The sequence below is a fragment of the Microcaecilia unicolor genome, chromosome 4, assembly GCF_901765095.1.
Source record: "Microcaecilia unicolor chromosome 4, aMicUni1.1, whole genome shotgun sequence".
NCBI lineage: Eukaryota > Metazoa > Chordata > Amphibia > Gymnophiona > Siphonopidae > Microcaecilia > Microcaecilia unicolor.
The window spans coordinates 333,964,275-333,984,063 of record NC_044034.1 but is presented as its reverse complement, the minus strand read 5'-3'; the positions used below and the strand labels follow the sequence as shown (position 1 = coordinate 333,984,063).

At 45.8% G+C, this 19,789-nt stretch overlaps 1 protein-coding gene across 3 annotated transcripts in view; it reads left to right on the top strand.

Annotated features, from left to right (window-relative positions):
* PEBP4 (phosphatidylethanolamine binding protein 4) overlaps positions 1 to 19,789 on the top strand; it is a 539,830-nt gene that overhangs the window by 200,963 nt on the left and 319,078 nt on the right. The gene's annotated exons all lie outside the window — the stretch shown is intronic.

Below are 19,789 nucleotides of genomic sequence, written 5' to 3'. Positions count from 1 at the left end.
GGCCGATTAAATCGCTTATTTGGGGCTAACTGGTCATTTTCAATGGCACTTAACCGGTTAGGGCTGCTGAAAATGACCAGCTAGCGCTTAAGTTGCACACACAGAGCTGGGCGTATTCTGGATTTGTGCACACAACTTAATTAGTTAAGCCAATCAGTGCCGATAATTGCCAGTTAACAAGCAATTATTGACATTAATTGGCATTAACTAGAGTTTACGCACACAACTGTCTAAGCGTATTCTGTAACATGATGCATAGTTGAAAAGGGGGCATGGAATGGGTGGGTCATGGGCGTTTCTAAAATCTATGCACATTGTTATAGAATACACTTGGTCTGCGTCTAATTTAGGCTTCAGCATTTACATCAAGGAAAGATCATAGGCCATTATTAAATGGACTTGGGGAAAATCCACTATTTCTGGGATAAGCAGTATAAAATATTTTGTACTTTTTTGGGATCTTGCCAGGTATCTGTGATACCAAAAATATTAACACACATTCTGTGAGAACCAGCTAGGTCATCATAATAATTTGTGATCTGCTCTAAATATGACCACTCTGCAGCATTCAAAACAATTGTGTAGGAGCATCGTAAAGAATTTAAAACATAATGACTTAGGAGCAAAATATTTTATTGACAAAGGGTGGGCATAACTACTTGCTGTGCATACTTTTGAAATATTGTGCATTAAATAGAGAGTACTGTATTCTTTAGAGGAGACTTAGCATTTAGCTGAGAAATATACCGTATAATTTAAAAATCTGGCCATTAAAATCTGTCAGTAATCTTAAGTATATATCAGGCAAGATACATTAGTCAGAAGGTTAAATTACAGATGACATTATGTGCAAGCAGTTGTAGCCTGAAGGAGATCTTTTTAATGCATAATACAGATCAGAATCAGATGGACAAGTGGAGGGTTATGATTTCAATGAGTTGATGTTTATGATACTGTTCAGTCTGCAATACCATTATCAGACCTCATGGATTAGGAGTCACAGGCCAGGAAAACATTATTTGTGTAATAACAGAATGTGTGGTAAATATTCCGTTATTATTTGCCATGATTCACGTAACAGAGGATTGGCTCAAATGAGTGTAACTGTACTGCAGCTCGTGTTCCCCCGTGTTAATGCAGGCATAGTAGGATATACGCATGGGGTTGATGATAATCTCAGAAATGCCAAGTGACCCAGTTCTGGTTTTGAACTTACATCCCAAAGCAGTATGGGATTTGTAGTGCCTGATCCTGCCCATTGAAATTAGTGCTGCAAGTCCCATAATGCATCAGGATGGGGTGCTCAGAATTCCAGGACTGTCCAGTGGTGTTTCTTGGTTGACTGGCACCTGGGGCAGATCACCGCTGCGCACCCCTCCCCTCATGCAGCGTCCTCTCCCCCTGGGTGCAGGGTTCCCCCCCCCCAGGTGCAGCGTCGTTGTCCACCCCCTGGCACATCATCTCAAGACACCACCCCCTCCCCCTGGGTGTATTACCTCTTACCTCCTGGGGTGCTGGGAGCTGCTGCACGGCTGTCGGTTCTGCCGGTTCCCTGCTCCCTCTGCCCTAGAATAGGAAGTAACATGAGAGGGAGCAGGGAAACGGCAGAGCCGACAGCCATGCAGCTGCTCCTTGCACCCCTCCTGCAGCGTGCACTCAGGGCAAACCGCCCCCACTGCCCCGCCCTCGGTACGCCACTGGGACTGTCCCAAAATCTCCAGCCTGGAATAGGGTATCTTGACATCTCTATAATCTTATGTGGGCTCTAAGTATCTGGCAGTGACTACTCGCTGTTGGTAGTTTAGCCGCAGCATCACAGTAGCTTTGGATTCCTATATCCACATTTCCTGAGGGAGCACAACAATACCGGTTTTTGGAGAAGAGGAGGAGATGGAAGAGGCAGCAACCAAACCAACCTACTACTCTGCCCCAAGCTTCCTTCTTGCTGAAACAGTATGGGGCAAAAAGTTAGTTTGGCCATTCCATTGCCTCTGTTCACCTCCATCATTCAACCATTTCATCACATTTATTGCTAACATTATCTATCATACTGAGTCAAGACAAATATCACACAACATTATAAAACAGAACAGTAACTAGAAAATATGTGAATCATAAATTTATAAGCCCTTCAAAGCCTAAACCTTCCTCACCACTCTTTCTGTTTCACATACTCCCTCCATCTTTCAGCTGTTCTGTCTTCCTATCACACATCTTTCTATCCTTTGATCACTCTTCCCACTTCCTATAGTCTTTCCCTTGACCATGCTCCTTGCTTCACACATACTAACTCTCTACTGCAATGCAGTTTCTAGGATACAAAACATCATATAATTGAGGCCTGCTGTAGTAGTGTCTAATCTCACTCTTCAGTACAAACCCAGCCAGTCAGGTTTTCAGGAGTGGAGGAGTGGCCTAGTGGTTAGGGTGGTGGACTTTGGTCCTGGGGAACTGAGGAACTCAGGCAGCTCCTTGTGACTCTGGGCAAGTCACTTAACCCTTCATTGCCCCGTGTAAGCCACATTGAGCCTGCCATGAGTGGGAAAGCACGGGGTACAAATGTAACAAAAAAAAATCCACAGTGAATATTTATGAGATAGTTTTGTATGCATTGTATCTATTGTGTGCAAGTCTATCTTGTGCATATTCATTGTGGATGTTTGAAAACCAGATTGACTAGTTGTGTCCTTAGCACTGGGTTGAGAACCCCAATATAACCTGTGCCACCAAGGAAAAATGCATCATATGGAAATATCAGGTAGGCTGGGTTGTAGACTGGCACAATTCATAAAAGGATGTACCTTGGCCTGCTTGGCCATATTGAAGCTGACCCTTGATTAGTGGACATAAAAGGTTTATGAGTATTTGAAAAAGACCTCTTGGTTAGCGCAACATATTTTACTTAGTTATTGTGCCTAGCAGATTTCATGTCAGGCTTGTTAGCATGCTTTGAAGAGAACCAAAGGGACCAACCTGGATGTCCAACCGCCACCTGAAGCTGAACATGTCCAAAACTGAGCTCCTCGTCTTTCCACCTAAACCCACTTCTCCTCTTCCTCCATTCTCTATCTCAGTTGATAACACCCTCATCCTCCCCGTCCCATCTGCCCGCAACCTCGGAGTCATCTTCGACTCCTCCCTCTCCTTTTCTGCACATATCCAACAGACTGCCAAGACCTGTCGCTTCTTCCTCTTCAACATCAGCAAAATTCGCCCTTTCCTCTCTGAGCACACCACACGAATTCTCATCCACGCTCTCATTACCTCTCGCCTTTGACTACTGCAACTTACTCCTCACCGGCCTCCCACTTAGCCATCTATCCCCCCTTCAATCCGTTCAGAACGCTGCCGCACGTCTTATATTCTGCCAGAACCGATATACTCATATCACCCCTCTCCTCAAGTCACTTCACTGGCTTCCGATCAGATACCGCATACAATTCAAGCTTCTCCTCCTTACCTATAAATGCACCCGGTCTGAGGCTCCTCACTACCTCTCTACCCTCATCTCCCCCTATGTTCCCGCCTGTAACCTCCACTCTCAGGACAAATCCTTCCTTTCAGTACCCTTCTCCACCACTGCCAACTCCAGGCTCCGCTCATTCTGCCTTGTCTCACCCTATGCCTGGAATACTCTTCCTCAGCCCCTACGCCAAGCCCCCTCCCTACCCATCTTCAAATCTCTGCTTAAAACTCACCTCTTCAATGCTGCTTTCGGCACCTAACCTTTCGAGAAATATAGTATGCCCTATCAGATTGACTCTACACTTGTCTTTTAGATTGTACACTTGTCTCTAGATTGTACACCTGTCTTTTAGATTGTACACTTGTCTTTAGATTGTACACCTGTCTTTTAGATTGTAAGCTCCTTGAGCAGGGACTGTCCTTCCATGTTAAATTGTACAGCGCTGCGTAACCCTAGTAGCGCTTTAGAAATGTTAAGTAGTAGTAGTAGTAGTAGTAAACTGGCACAATTCATAAAAGGATGTACCTCGGCCTGCTTGGCCATATTGAAGCTGACCCTTGATTAGTGGACATAAAAGGTTTATGAGTATTTGAAAAAGACCTCTTGGTTAGCGCAACATATTTTACTTAGTTATTGTGCCTAGCAGATTTCATGTCAGGCTTGTTAGCATGCTTTGAAGAGAACCAAAGGGACCAACCAGTGAATGAAAGAGATCTGTGACAATACAGGTGGGTACAAATGGGCAAAGTGCCTCGCTCATGTGGTTCTTATCTGCAGACAATTTCTGTCTCTCTGTTAGAATTAGTTTTAATTTTGTGTTGTTGAACAAAAGTGAAAAGCAACTTCTTTTTGCAATGATATTTTAGCTTCAACTGTGTTGAAGTTGGGGGTACTGTGATTCATTTGTGCTTTGTTATTTATAGTACCCTTTCCACATCAGCGTGTGTCATGCCAGTGCAGGCACTCCGCAGTGAGAAAACAGTGCACAGTGCCAGTTCAGGCACTCAGCAGCGGGAGAGCTGTGCACAGTGCCTACCCAGGCACTTGACAGTGGAAGAGTATGATGCCAGCACAAATACTTGGCAGTGGGAGCCTTGTGGAATGGCAGTATAAGCACTCAAAAGTGAAAGAGCTCTGTGTGATGCCAGGACAAGCACTCTGCAATGGGGAGAGCTGTGTGTGACACCAGGACAGGCACACTGCAGTAGGAGAGCTGTGTGCGATGCCAGCATGGGCTCTCTGCAGTGAGAGAGCTTGGTGTGTTACCAATATGGGCACTCCGCAATGGGAGAGCTCTCTATGATGCCAGTATGGGCACTCAGCAGTGGGAGATGTGCACAGTGCTAAAACAGGCACTTGGCAGTGGGAGAGCTGTGTACAACAACAGCACAAGCACCGAACAGTGAGAGAGCCCAGAGCGATGCCAGTGTGACTGTGTATCCTTCAAGACATTTTTATCCATTCTTGCGTTCTCATCGTTCATACCAAAGCATTCTGGAATTTGTCTGCAGTCTTATTGGAGCAGTAGGCACCTGCTTTTTTTCTTACACCCCCTTTATTTTCATCTCCTTTCTCTATTTGTTGTTCTGTTTTCCTATTCTTTTACAAATTCTTTAGTTCCCTCTTTTTCTGTCCTTATAAGTTTAAAATTTCTTGGTCAGGGTCAGTCTTTGTAATGTTGCTATTGCCACACCTAAGATCAATATCCCTTTATTTACAATGTTGATTTAACCAGCAAAATATGCTCATTGTTGGTTTTCACTAGTAATTAATGCTAAAGATAATTTTATTTAGAGTTTTTATTGTTCATAGAAATATTCCAAAAATTAAAATTGGATATTTTCTTAATGCGGAATAGAATTTCTTATAGATAATTATCAGAATACTTTACCGCACATAAAGTAAGTATAGCTGTTTTTTTGCTAAAATTTTTTTAACTGTGATTAATTATCCGACTAAAAATTTTGATTGTGGATAATCACATTTGTTGTCACAGTCGAATGCCACAATAACAGTTAACCGGATAGCGTGGATACTCACTACCTAGTTAGCTAACCAGTTAGTTAGGACAGCAAAAAAGCTGTCTTTTTACCTGGTGCGTTATTAGAGTAGGAGACTGAATATTGGAGAGGAAGGGAGTACTAAAGCCCCCACCTCCCGAGCATGCATTCTGCCTGAAGTCACTCCTGAAGAGCGTCAACCCTCCTGAAGCCCCCCCCCAGAGCATCCAGACCCATCTCAAAGCCCCCAAGAGCTTCTGCTCCCTCCTGAAGAGCCCACTCAAGAGCATCCATCACTTCCTGAAGAGCCCCCCCCCCCCAGAAGAACCCCACCCCAAGAGCATTCAACCTCTCCTGAAGCCCCTCAAATCTTCCTTAAGAAAATCCACTCCCTCCCGAAGAGCCCCCCAAGAGCATCTATGGCCCTCTAAAAGATCTCCCAACCCGCTGTAGACCCCCTCCCAAGCCTTTGTTTAGGTTGCCCTAATGGTCTGGGGTAGGGTGGGTAGGAGTGATCATCAGTCACTCCTGCCTGTCGGGGGGGGGGGGGCTATAAGTGGTAGGAGATTTCAAGAGGAAGGAGAATTCTTTTGGGTGGGTCCTTCCATGGGGACTCTTTGTGTGTGTGTGGGGGGGGGGTTCAGGAGAGGGCTGGATGCTCTTGGAAGGAGACTTTGGGAGTGGGTGGATTCTTAATTCAGTCCATGGTAGTCAGTGTTTTTGCTGACTGCTGCAGGCTGAATATGGACCTGGATAGTTAGTATCATATTAATGGCATTAATAATTTTAATCACCATTAAAATTTTTGTATTAATCGCGATAGTTAACTGCACTAAAATAATAAGGTTGAGATCTTCAGCTTTATAAAATGATAGGACTTTTGCTAGTGTATGGCAACAAATCTCTATCTGTTAGTCTCCCAAACGCCCCATGTTGGGCACCATTTTATTTAATCCAGGTCTCACCCGGTTCTAGCTCTGGACCCGGGTACATAAACATATACTCCGCTCATTCAGACCTGCTCATCACATTCAGGTCCTCTTGTCACTTCCAGTCAAGCTGGGAGTGGGTATATGGTCCGGAATAGCGATCTGGGGTTTTGGGAGACACTTTTTCCAGTCAGGGTTCCTCTTAACTCTCCAGTTGTCTTGTCTTCTTTGTTGGTGAGCCCTTAGGTTCCCTAAGGCCCCGAAAGACCTCAAAGGACAGCCTTGCAACCCCGAATCTTCACCCGTGGCAGCCGCCGTTCACCAAGGGTTGAGCCCTCAGCTGCAGGCGGCCAGCAGGACTGCTGGAACTGCGGGGTTGACGGTTGGCCTGGCTGGCAGTCAGCGAACACAGTCAATGGGAAATGGCTAGCAAGGCGGCTAGCACTCCGTGGACAGAAACAGTATAGTCTTTGGATAGTGGCTAGCAAGGGCGGCTAGCACTCTGTGGATAGACTCAGTATAGTCTCTGGATCGTGGCTAGCAAGGGCGGCTAGCACTCCGTGGATGGAATCAATATAGTCTCTGGATAGTGGCTAGCAAGGGCGGCTAGCACTCCGTGGATGGAATCAATATAGTCTCTGGATAGTGGCTAGCAAGGGCAGCTAGCAGTCCGTGGATAACCTCAGCCCAGTCTCTGGATACCGGCTAGCAAGGGCGGCTAGCAATCCGGGACACGAAAGCACTGGACCTGCTTCAGGAACAGAACTGGAAGCAGCGAGGTCTTCAGGCTCCTAGGTTTAAATACCGCGTCCTCCCGCCCCCCGGGAAGAAACCCACCAATCCGGCCCGGGGAGTCGGCAGAGCTCCTGGATTGGCTCTGCCCGAACTCCAGGCGGAGTCATCGCTTGGGTTCGCCAATCCGGGGCGAGGTGGGAGGAGCTCCGGAACCCTTCCGCTCTGACGCACAAGAGACGTCGGCCCGGCGCCGCCATCTTGGCTGGCGCGACCCTCCTGCCGACCCTCCCTTCCCCCGAGACCGGCGTTCGTCCCAGCGGGGCGAGGGTCTCGGCCTGACCCGCGGCAACGCCGGCTCCTCCGGGGGCCTTCTCCCGCCGTCCGTGGTTGCCGCTGGCTCCCGCTGCCCACAGCGGAAGAGCAGGTAAGGTCACGGGACGTGACACCAGTCCAGGAGCCACGCTGCACTCAGTGGCTTAAACAACAACTCATCTTTTATTGAAACTTGCTGCAACAATCAGGTGAAACTTCAATTTATCTTCAACCAATCAAATGCAGCCTTTTAAATAAATTAATTCCAGGCTTCCATTCTCACCTGAGGAACCCGTTTACCACTGTCCTTCTTGGGGGGTGTTTACACAGCTGTTCACAATATTTACAGGCACCACTGTCCATGCCTAATCTGGAAGCCACTTGTCATGCCTGGGCTCAGGTCCGTGCCAACACGGTAAGCGGGATAAGCACCGCGGGGGGCGCCGACCTCTGGAGGGCGCCGCCGCACCATGCTTACCCTCGCCGCTTACCTCAGCTCCCGGACCCCGACAGCAGCCCTTTTATTTAAATTTACCTCCGACGTCGCAGCAGCTGAGCAGCATCAGTGAAAGTGCTGCCGACGTCTCCAGCCTTCCCTTCGCGCTCGTTCGTTCCCTCAGTGTCCCGCCCTCACAAGGAAATGACATCAGAAGAAGGTGGAACACTGAGGGAATGAACGAGCGGGAAGGGAAGGCTGGAGACGTCGGCAGCGCTTTCACTGACGCTGCGCAGCTGCTGCCACGATGGAGGTAAATTTAAATTAAATACAAGAAACCAGACTCAGAGGGCGGGCAGGTGGACATGGGAGGGCAGGGGAGAGAGAGGAGAATTGCTGGATATGGATGGATGGAGGAGGGAAGGGCAGAGAGGAGCATCGATGGACAAGGATGGACATGGATGGGAGGACAGGGCCCAGGGAGAGAGGAGAAATTGCTGGAAATGGAGGAGAGGGGAGAGAGGAGAATTGCTGGATATGGATGGAGGAGGGAAGGGCAGAAAGGGACATGGATGGGAGGGCAGGGCCCAGGGAGAAAGGAGAAATTGCTGGAAATGGAGAGGAGGGGAGAGAGGATAATTGCTGGATATGGATGGATGGATGAGGGAAGGGCAGAGAGGAGCATCGATGGACAAGGATGGACATGGATGGGAGGTCAGGGCCCAGGGAGAAAGGAGAAATTGCTGGAAATGGAGAGGAGGGGAGAGAGGAGAATTGCTGGATATGAATGGAGGAGGGAAGGGCAAAGAGGGACAAGAATGGACATAGATGGACATGGATGGGAGGGCAGGGCCCAGGGGAGAGAGGAGAAATTGCTGGAAATGGAGGGGAGAGAGGAGAATTGCTAGATATGGATGGAGGGGAGGGAAGGGCAGAGAGGGACAAGGATGGAAGGTAAGGGAGAGAGAAGAAATGCTGGGCATGGATGGAGGGGAGAGAAGAGAGAGGAAGGAGATGAGATGAGGGAAAAGGGAGAAAACCTGCACATGGGTGGAGAAAATAGGCAGAAGCTGGATCCACTGGACAGTCTGCAGAGGACCCAGCTTTTACTTACGGATATAAGGCAAGAAATGAAGAAGAAAGGAGGAAAGTAAAGAAATAAATGGAAAGGAAGCCCTGGAAACAGAGTTAAGAGGACAGATAGCAGCAGAATCAGGTACTGGGCCAGCATGATCAAGTCACCAGACAACAAAGGTAGAAAAAAATCATTTTATTTTCATTTTAGTGTTTGGAATATGTCCACTTTGAGAATTTACATCTTCTATCTTATTTTGCAATGTATAGCAATTTGTTTCTAAGAATATTGCTGACAATTCCTTTCAGTGTAGCAAGTGGTGAGCGATCATTTTCACGGTTAAAAATCATAAAAAATTATTTGCGATCAAGTATTTCACAAGAAAGGCTTGTAAGCCTTGCCATGATTGCTATTGAGAATGATATATGTGCCCAGTTAGATAACAAAGATTTAATTACTAATTTCGTGAACATGAAAGCACGAAAAGCTAAGTGGTTGTAAACCAGTGGTGTGCTGGTAAATTTTTAACAACAGGCTCTTTCTCCAGACGTAGCCAGCTCTGCAGTTGGAAGGGCCAGGGGTGGCCGGGGGGGGGGGGGGGGCAACACTTGCCTCTCTCTCCTCCCTCCCTTCGTGCAGGCATGCTAGGCATACCTTTGCTGGCAGCCAATAAATGGACTGCCACCACTCCCAAGGTCTTGATCTGAGCAGCATGCTGGAAACAAAGAGCGGGGAGCAGCAGTAGTCTATTTACTTGGCTGGCAGAGCTCAGCATCCCCACCAGCAAAGTAAAAGACAATTCAGCAGGGGGCCCAAACCCACATTTTGGGAGCCAGTTGTTAAAGTAGCCGTGGAGGGCCCTACTTTAACAACCGGCTCCCAAAATTCTTAAAAACTTAACAACCAGCTCTTGCGAGCCTGTGAGAGCCTGCTCCAGCACACCACTGTTGTAAACCCTCTATTTGTTCAGCAATCCCGCAAAGATGCACTCCATCTTTCAACTCCTATTTCCTTTGCATCTTGTGCCACACGGGGTGGGGGGGGGGCAACTGATAGTCTGCAGGGGGGCACCAGAGACCCTAGGCACGGCCCTGCCTGGGCTTTATTACTCCTTCCTCTGACTCTCTCCACGTCCATCAGGCATGAGCCTTTCTGGCCATCCTGCTATGAATGTAGCTCACAGGGCTGCACCCCAGCCTTGAGCAGGAACATTCCTGCCCTGAACCCTGCTTGCGGCCTGGACTCCCCAGTCTTCCCAAAGCTCTAACTCATTCTCCAGCTATTGTTAGTGGGACAATAGCTGTACTTTGTTTTCATCCTAGACTTGATTTTACTTTCCATAACCCCTTTCCTCTTTCTGGTCAATTGGCAGGGGCTTACAGGTGATCTGCTTACGAAAGGCAAAACCAAGGACCCTGTGCTTACACAGGCATACACTTTTATTTCCCTAAACTCCTCTCAGAACTGTCATTCACCCCAACTCATGCATTATCTTGCAGCATTTTATTTTATAATCACACCCCCTGGGCTGGGCTTCCTCCCACTCAGGGACCTCCCAGTCATTCCCCTCAGTGACTCTCTACCCGGGACTCTCTCAGTAATCCCCAATGTACCAGGGGATTACATACTTTTTTTTTGAGTGTCCTCTTTTTTGTGCTTCTCCCTTTGATACTGTGCCCTCTTTCTTACTGGCTCCCTCCTTGTACCCCTGTTCTGTTGCCCACCCTATGCCTCTCCCTCCCCTGTGGTCATCTCCGCTTTCCTCTTCCTCCTGTATCCTTCTTTCTTTCCCCTCAACTCCTCACATGGCTTTTCTTGTCAATAACAAGAACAACAAAACCCATGCCTTTTCCACTCTCACCGTCCTTTCCTTCTTGTCTCATTTTCCACGTTTCCATGAAAAGAAACACTAGCTAGTCTGGACAGAAACAAATCATACTTCAATCTCCACTGCTGAGCAGAAGCTGTGAGCACTGGGCTTGGGAAATTCAGTGGCTTGTTTCAGTCTGTGCTGGAGCTCAGAAGGCCTCTTACTGCTCTTGAATTGCTGAGCAGGAAAGACACTTTCATGAAACTTGGGTGAAACTTGTAAACCACTTTCTGGTGACTGGCTTTTGGAAACGTGCATAAACTGAAACTTTGAAGCATTTCTGTAAACATTTGCCATGCACTGGAATATTACCTGTTACAGGGTCATTTTTGTTTACAGGGTATTTTGCAGAACAAAGTTATTGTAAGAAAAGTGTCAAATGGGCTCTTTTAAGGGGTTGGTTACTGATATGTATTAAGGGAATAACAAAAACACACAGACAGTGGATCCAAAAGAGTCCTCTCACAAGTGGTGTTTTCTTAAACAAGGTCTTTATTTCAAATCAATAAAAGCAAACCCGACACGAATCGTGTTTCGGCCGTAAAGACCTGCGTCAGGGGTCTATTGATTTCCAATATAGAAAAAAACTCTTGCAGATCAAACTGACAAACAGGTAACTTCTTGCTAACTGAGAAATCTTCTTATCCTTTCCACTGGCTACTCCTTGCTCTGTCCCATTCATGCCTGTGTACCCATACTAAGTGGCTGGCTTAGGGTTTTTGCCATGCTGGGAGTTTTAAGAAAACACCACTTGTGAGAGGACTCTTTTGGATCCACTGTCTGTGTGTTTTGGAGAGATCACCTTCTGTGGGTGTTGGCTTCTTAAGGGAATAACACACATATTTTGCTTCTTTACACATGTTAAACAGACCAGTGGCGTAGCAAGGGCGGGGCGGTGGGGGCGGTCCGCCCCGGGTGTCAACGGGTGGGAGGGTGCTCCGCGCAGTCCCCACCTGCCAACCAGGTTCCAGCTCCGTCCACCCGAGCGTGGCGCCTCGCATCTGCAGCGCTGCTGTAAAAAGAAGAAAATCGCCTCGTCGTCGGCCCTTCCCTCACTGTGTCCCGCCCTCTGACATAACTTCCTATTTCCTCGAGGGCGGGACACCGTGAGGGAAGGGCCGACGAAGCGATTTTCTTCTTTTTACAGCAGCGCTGCAAGGTGCCACGCTAGGGTGGACGGAGCTGGAACTTAGAAGGCAGGTGGGGCTGCGTCGTGGGGGGGGGGGGGGTGTGCCGTGTTGCCCTGCACCCAGGGGGGGGGGGGTGAGCAGTGGCGATCCGCCCTGGGTGTCAGGCAACCATGGAACGCCACTGAAACAGACATCCCACAGTACTACCTTTTAGCATGCACTAAGCATGTGTTAGTGCTTACCAATGTTTAGTAAAAAGGCCCCTTAGACTTTTCTTCCTGAAATTAGAAATTTACACCACTATCCACTCCTGATTGAGAAAGGAAGATAGAAACATCATATCCCAGAACCTCTGCAGCCAATATCTCCAGCTGATTCATCAAGGCCGATTCTGGATAAGGACGACTTATCTCTGATAGGTTCTTCTGTTAATTCCAGTAAATCTGGCATGGGTCTGGACATCTCCCTTTCTGTGCAAGAAGGAAACAAGTGTCGATGGGTCTAGTGTGTGCTGATAGAGTGTGTGTGTGTGTCTTTTCTCTAGGCTGGCACTTAACTTTGCAGTTGGTGGATTCAGTGTAAATGGGTAATGTAAAAGGAAAGTGTTTTCTGGTCAAACTTCCCTGATTTTCCATGAGAGGAAAAGAAAATAAAAACTAGAATTGTCCTTCTGTGGGGAATGATGGGATCTATGCAAGCAAGATGGAGGCTGGCTGGACCGACTCCTGCTCTGCATTGAAGGGTAGGGACAGTGATTGGGTTGTGCATAAAAACAGAAGATCCAGTATTTCAGCTGGTGCAGTCACTGTGTTAAGTGCTGGCACCAGATCTTAATTTAATTTGTATATTCAGTGCTACTATCTCTATAAGCAGTTTTGCTGAATATATGTGTTAAACAGTGACCACATCAGCGCTATTCATTTAGATTTAGGAGTGCTATTCAGTAGGCTTAAACTAAACAGGTAATTTCTGATGCTGGCACCACCTGTGCCCCTCCCCTAAACCAGCCCCCTTTAAAACAGATAATACCTGGCTGTGTAGTAAATTAAATGGATTAAAATTATCTGTATAACTTGATCTTCCAAATCCATCATAAGCAGGGCTAGAGCTGGGATCTTGCGATATAAGCATTCTTTTAGCCTTTTCTCCCTCACTTCATATCCCCTCCCAATCTACAGTACTTAAATCCAGTCACTGCAACAAAAGTCCTTGGCTGGGTGAAGTGAGGCTGTTTTTAAGCCAGGAGTTGTGGGCATGATGCCCACAACATCCCCAATGCTGCTCTGCCCTAGAGTCAGAGGACTTGAGCTTGGAAATAATTCTTCTGCTTGATAATGTATAGAGCAGTAGCGTAGCCTCGGGGGAGTCTCGGCCCGGGGGCCCGGGCCCCTTCACCTTCGGCATGGGCCCCCTCTGCTTTCATGGCTAGTGGGGATGCGAAGCCCCACCAGATGAAGATATCTCCTGCCTGAGTCCCATCTGTGCTGAATGAGCAGCACTTAATTCAGCAGGCACACTTCAGCCGCTAATGCTGGCTATCCTGCTCATGCTCAGATCTGAACTGAGCATGCGCAGGATAGCCATCTTTAGTGACCGAAGCGCGTCTACTGAATTAAGTACTGCTCATTCAGCACAGGCAGGAGTCAGCGTGGCTTGGCATCTCCGCCAGCAAAGGTAATATTTTATTTGGGGGGGGGGAAGGGGGAGAGAATGAGAATATTGGGCTCCCTCAGTCTACCTTTGAGAACCCCCAAAACTGGACTTTTGGCAACACCCCAGGTGTACAGCACAGCTTCCTCACCATTTATTAAATCCTTTTAATGAAATCTACAGATAACTGAAAAAAGGAGACATATTTTCACTGACAAGACCTTTGGCCTCATGGTGAAGTAGAAAAGCCTTGCTAATTTGTCTATTCCTCTGCTAGGCATTACCTTAAATGAAATGCTCAAGGTGTCCTTATTAAAGATATGTTAGTGCCTGACGGTAAAGCAGTGAGAACTGAAAAGGAAACAATCTGTTCAGGAAGAAAATGTGTCAGTGAGACACCTGTTTCTTCTGTTCCGTATCACAGTAGTGTAACAGGTGCTCACTGTTAGATTGTTAGGGGTCTAGGTTACGTGTGAGGCACTCCATATTGTACTGCTAAAACTGTTTTATCTGTGTTTCTGAGGGTGCCTTTGTCCCTATGCTTGTCTGTGGGTCTTTGTGACCTTGGTGGGGGGAGGGGGTGGTGCATTTTTCTATAGATGGGTCTGACTGCATTTTGTTTGAGTTTGTGTTTGTCTGTGTATGTGTGTATGTCTGTGGATGAGTGTGATTGTAGAGTGAATCAAGGGAGAGCCCTAAATGTGGTATAATTAAATTTCAGCAATACTGTTGGTACCGTTCCATATAGGAACATAAGAATTGCCTTGCTAGGTCTGACCAAAGATCTATCAAGCTTCCATCGTTGGCCAAACCAGGTGACCAAAACCTGGTAGGAGACCCCCCCCCCCCCCCCACCTTGGACTCTGGCCTCCTCCCACCACGAGGTTTGGCTACTCCCCTGCCCCCAGGGATAAGCAGTGGTTACTACTACTATGTAGCATTTCTATAGTGCTACAAGGCGTACGCAGCGCTGCACAAACATAGAAGAAAGACAGTCCCTGCTCAAAGAGCTTACAATCTAATAGACAAAAAAATAAATAAAGTAAGCAAATCAAATCAAATTAATGTGAACGGGAAGGAAGAGAGGTGGGTAGGTGGAGGCGAGTGGTTACAAGTGGTTAAAGAAATGTATTAAGTTATGTCCAACAAAAAAGGCATCATCCCATTTTCCCCTCCATGTTCCATTTTGTTTGATCTCTGTTGATAAACTTAAGAGTGGACTAACACGGCTACCACACTCCTCTACTTAAAGTGATCAGGCAATTCTCACTTGGTTCTCCCCAAGTGTACCCTATTAATGGTTTTTAAACTTTTTCCAGGACCTTTTTTTAAATCCTGCTATACTAACTGCTTTTAATACATCCTCCAGCAACAAATTCCAGAACTTAATTATGTTTTAAGTGAAAAAGCATGTTTTCTGATTTTGTTTTAAATGCACTAGTTAACTAACTTCGTGGCATGTGCCCTAGTCTTTGTACTTTATGAAAAAGTGAGAAAGGCATTTTCTTACACAGACAAAGAGCCAAAAGAAGAGCTCAGATTTGAATAAAAGTGCAGGAATAAGTGTTTACAAAGGAAATTTTATTTATTAGTGCTCCGGTTTACTAAGCAGTGGTAGCGGGTGTCTATGCGCTAGTGCCGACATGGCCCATTCACTTTGACAGCACTAGTATTGCTTCGTAAACAGACCCCTAGGTGTTTCATTGGTAGTATGTTGAAGTCATATTATATCTATACTATTTAAATGTTCTTTCATGTTGTCTATTATGGTATTGTTTGTATTGTACTGACATTTATCATATTTCTGTTATGTGATTGTTATTAAATGTGCATATTTCTGATACTGTTTTATTACTAGGTTTCAATCTGCCATGCCCAAGTTTACGTCATTGATTGTATTTAACATAGTAAATGATGGCCGATAAAGACCTGTACAGTCCATCCAGTCTGCCCAACAAGATAAACTCATTTTACATGGTATGTGATACTTTATATGTATACCCGAGTTTGATTTGTCCTTGTCTTTCTCAGAGCACAGACCGTAGAAGCCTGCCCAGTACTGTTCTTCTACTAAGCTCTGAAGCTAACATCGAAGCCCCTTAAAATTTACACTCCAGCCCATCCCTATCTATTCAGTCACGATCAGGGCGTAGACTGTAGAAGTCTGCCCAGCTCCCGTTTTGTTTCCCAATTACCAGTGTCGCCACCCAATCTCCGCTCAGATTCCACAGAACCATTCCTTCTAAACAGGATTCCTTTGTGTTTATCCCACGCATGTTTTAATTCCATTACCGTTTTCATCTCCACCACCTCCCGCGGGAGGGCATTCCACATATCCACCACCCTCTCCATGAAAAAATACTTCCTGACATTTGTCCTGAGTCTGCCCCACTTCAACCTCAATTGATGTCCTCTAGTTTCTACCACCTTCCTGTCTCTGGAAAAGGACACAACGAAACATAGACGTATGTCGGTGGAATCGGGTCTCCAGTATGAACTGGAGTGGAGTGGAGGAGTGGCCTAGTGGTTAGGGTGGTGGACTTCGTTCCTGGGGAACTGAGGAACTGAGTTTGATTCCCACTTCAGGCACAGGCAGCTCCTTGTGACTCTGGGCAAGTCACTTAACCCTCCATTGCCCCATGTAAGCCGCATTGAGCCTGCCATGAGTGGGAAAGCGCGAGGTACAAATGTAACAAAAATAAAATAGATACTATTGGAGATTCTACATGGAATGTTGCTACTATTGGAGATTCTACATGGAATGTTGCTATTCCACTAGCAACATTCCATGTAGAAGGCTGCGCAGGCTTCTGTTTCTGTGAGTCTGACGTCCTGCACGTACGTGCAGGACATCAGACTCACAGAAGCAGAATCCTGCGCGGCCACATTGGTGAAATAGCAACATTCCATGTAGAATCTCAAATAGTAGCAACAGTGGAAGAGGAGTGGCCTAGTGGTTAGGGTGGTGGACTTCGTTCCTGGGGAACTGAGGAACTGAGTTTGATTCCCACTTCAGGCACAGGCAGCTCCTTGTGACTCTGGGCAAGTCACTTAACCCTCCATTGCCCCATGTAAGCCGCATTGAGCCTGCCATGAGTGGGAAAGCGCGGGGTACAAATGTAACAAAAAAAACAACAACAAAAAAACTCTACTAAAGCTGAGAAAGCTAAGCACTCTATTGAAGATTAATATAATTAAGAAATCTCTACATAACTGAAAAATAGAAAAAAAGAAAGATATGAAATTTGAAAATATTTGTATTAGGATCAATGAGGATTGCGGTGATGCCCCTTGAAATCTGCTTGGCTCAGTTTAGCCAATACGGAAGCACACACGCTGATCTGACGATCCTATCGAAAGAAAATCTGCCTAATTAGATCTTTATGCATTAACCAAATATCTATTTAATGTGAAGCTGAGTATAATGAAGTAGCTGATTTATATTGTGTGTAGGCATTCCTGTGTACTCTGAGTGGAGCAGAGGCGGAGTTGCAACATACGTGCATATTTTATGAATTTTGCTTGTACACACATAAAGTACATGTAGACATTTGCACCTTTTCTGGAGAAAGTATAAATGTGTGCGTTGGCACTGTTGGGGCTGGTTCATGGAGCCTTAAAGGCGAATAAGTGCATATGTTGCTTTAATAAAATATAGTCCCAAATGTGGTATGTCTTAAATTCATAGAGAGGTATCAAAGCCCATACATGAATACTGTCACACTAAAAGAAAAACGTTTTGTGGACCTTCAGAAGGCAGGTACTTCGGAAAATGATAGCATTATGATGGTAATTGATATCTCATTTTCCAAAGTTACCCCACCTTCTGAACAGTTCACAAACCTTTTTCAATTAGTTTGAGATATTCATGTGTGGCTTTTATAAAATAACACCTTTTAGGGACTTCTCACATAGGCATTTTGTTATGAAATCAGGCCCTAAGGCTAGATTCGATAGTATGGTACCTTAAAGTCAGTGGAGAAAGAAAATACACCTAGGCGTATTCTATAAACTACACCTAAAGGAAGGCACAGTTTATAGAATATGCCTAAGGCCCTTATGTGTGATTAACAGGCTCATTTTCAAAAGAGATGGACGTCCATCTTTCGACATAAATCGGAACATGGACGTTCATCTCCCAGGGACGTCCAAATTGGTATAATCGAAACCCGATTTGGACTCTCCAACTGCAGTCCGGCAGAAGGACGTCCAAATCTCAAGGGGGCATTCCAGGGGGTGTTTGAAGGCAGGATTTGGTTGTTCCTAAGACATGACGTCTTTTCAGCGATAATGGAACAAAACAAAGATGTCCAAGACTAAAACTTAGATGTTTTGAGCTAGACCTGTTTTTATAGTGAATATCTGCAGTGGGAATTGAGCCCAATTCCCCAGGATCAAAGTCTGCTGCACTAACCACTAGGCTACACCTCTACTCCACACAAGAGGTGCCCCAAATGACCAGGATGACCACATGGAGGACTTGAAGATCACCTCCCCTTACTCCCCCAAATCAAAACATTTTTCCGAACAGCACTTCCAAAGGAAAAGATAGACTTTTTTGTAGAAAATGACCTTTCCTGTTCTGATTTTGGACGTTTTACAAAAACGTCCAATTCAGACTTAGATGTCATATACAAAAACGCCCTTTTTGTATTTGACTTGCCCAAAGTCTCAAGGAACAGCAGTGGGAATTGAACCCATGTTGCCAGGATCAAAGCTCACTGCACTAACCATTAAGCCACTCCTGCTGTGGTTTTGGACATCTTGCGTTTGGACATTTTTTGTTCGAAAATGGACCAAAACAAGGACGTCCAAATCACAGGACATCCTTGGTATTCTCGAAACAAAAGATGGACGTCGATCTTTTTTTGAAAATGATCTTCTCCCCACCTCCGAATTTGGACGTCTTTGTAAAATGTCCAATTCTGATTTAGACATTTCTTTCGAAAATGCCCCTCTAAGTCTAGTTGGTGGAATTTCCTAAGTAAAACTTTGTGTAAATGCGGGCAACCAGGTTAGGGCACGGAGACGGGTGTATTCTATAACACACACATCATTTATACAGATGGCTACGATCCGCCCATATGGGGCACACCCCCTTTTTGGCAGCACACAGAGTTGATGCCATCACTTTATAGAATACACTTAGCAAGTTGTGTGCGTAAATTCTAATTAAAGCTATTAGTGTCAGTAAGTTTCTTGTTAATTGGGCAATTATCAGCGCTGACGGCTTGTTAAGATATTAAGTTGCATGTGCATACAGAATACTACCTGAATTGTGTGCGACTCAGGTTGCACTGGTAAGAATCTGGGGTAATGTGCAGCCCTTTGGACCTGGTGAAAACTTGAATCGTAGAGGATAGTCGCTAATGTGCATTAACGGGAAAAGAAGAGTTTCACATTCATAAGCGTTAATTGGCAAAATCCTGTGTTATTTGCCCTTAATATTCATTAAGTTACTGGCAATGTGAGTTACATAATAATGAGATGCAAAGTAAGCAATATGTGTAAACAACGCATTATTATGCAAATTGAATAATGCAGCTTGTATTTAATTTTGCAAAGCTGTGTTATTTTTTTCCTTTTCAGGAGAATCATGTTCTTTCTGATATTGTGTCTACCCCCGATCCCCCTCTACAAACTCACCCCACCACGTTATCCCTCTGACAGAATGCAAGCAAATGCAAACAACCTCCCTTCCCCACGTACTAGATGCCAGGAATACAGGAAGCCCCAGTATGTCCTGTAGGGAGATGGAGGGCATGTGGAGGTCTGTTTGAGGGTGGCTGGATTCAGGCGAGGGCTGGATTGGCATCTGGGGAGGGGGACCTGGGACTGGGGGGAGCAGGTGTTCCTTTCAGATGTGATCACTGGGGACCACTGACCTTTTAAACAATAATAGGCTCAACTTAGGGCCCACTATCTACATTCCTGCAGCTAGGAACATGTCTCATTCCCAGCTGCGCATTACAAATTTATATTTACTATGGAATCACTAACACACTAGCACAGGATACTGATTCCCACGATAAATGTCACCATGGTAAAATGCATTATTTTAGCACAGGTTAGTGATTCCCGTGATAAATATCACCATGGTAAAATGCATTATTTTAGCACAGGTTAGTGATTCCCATGATAAATGTCACTGTGGTAAAATGCATTATTTCGTCACGGGTTAGCGAT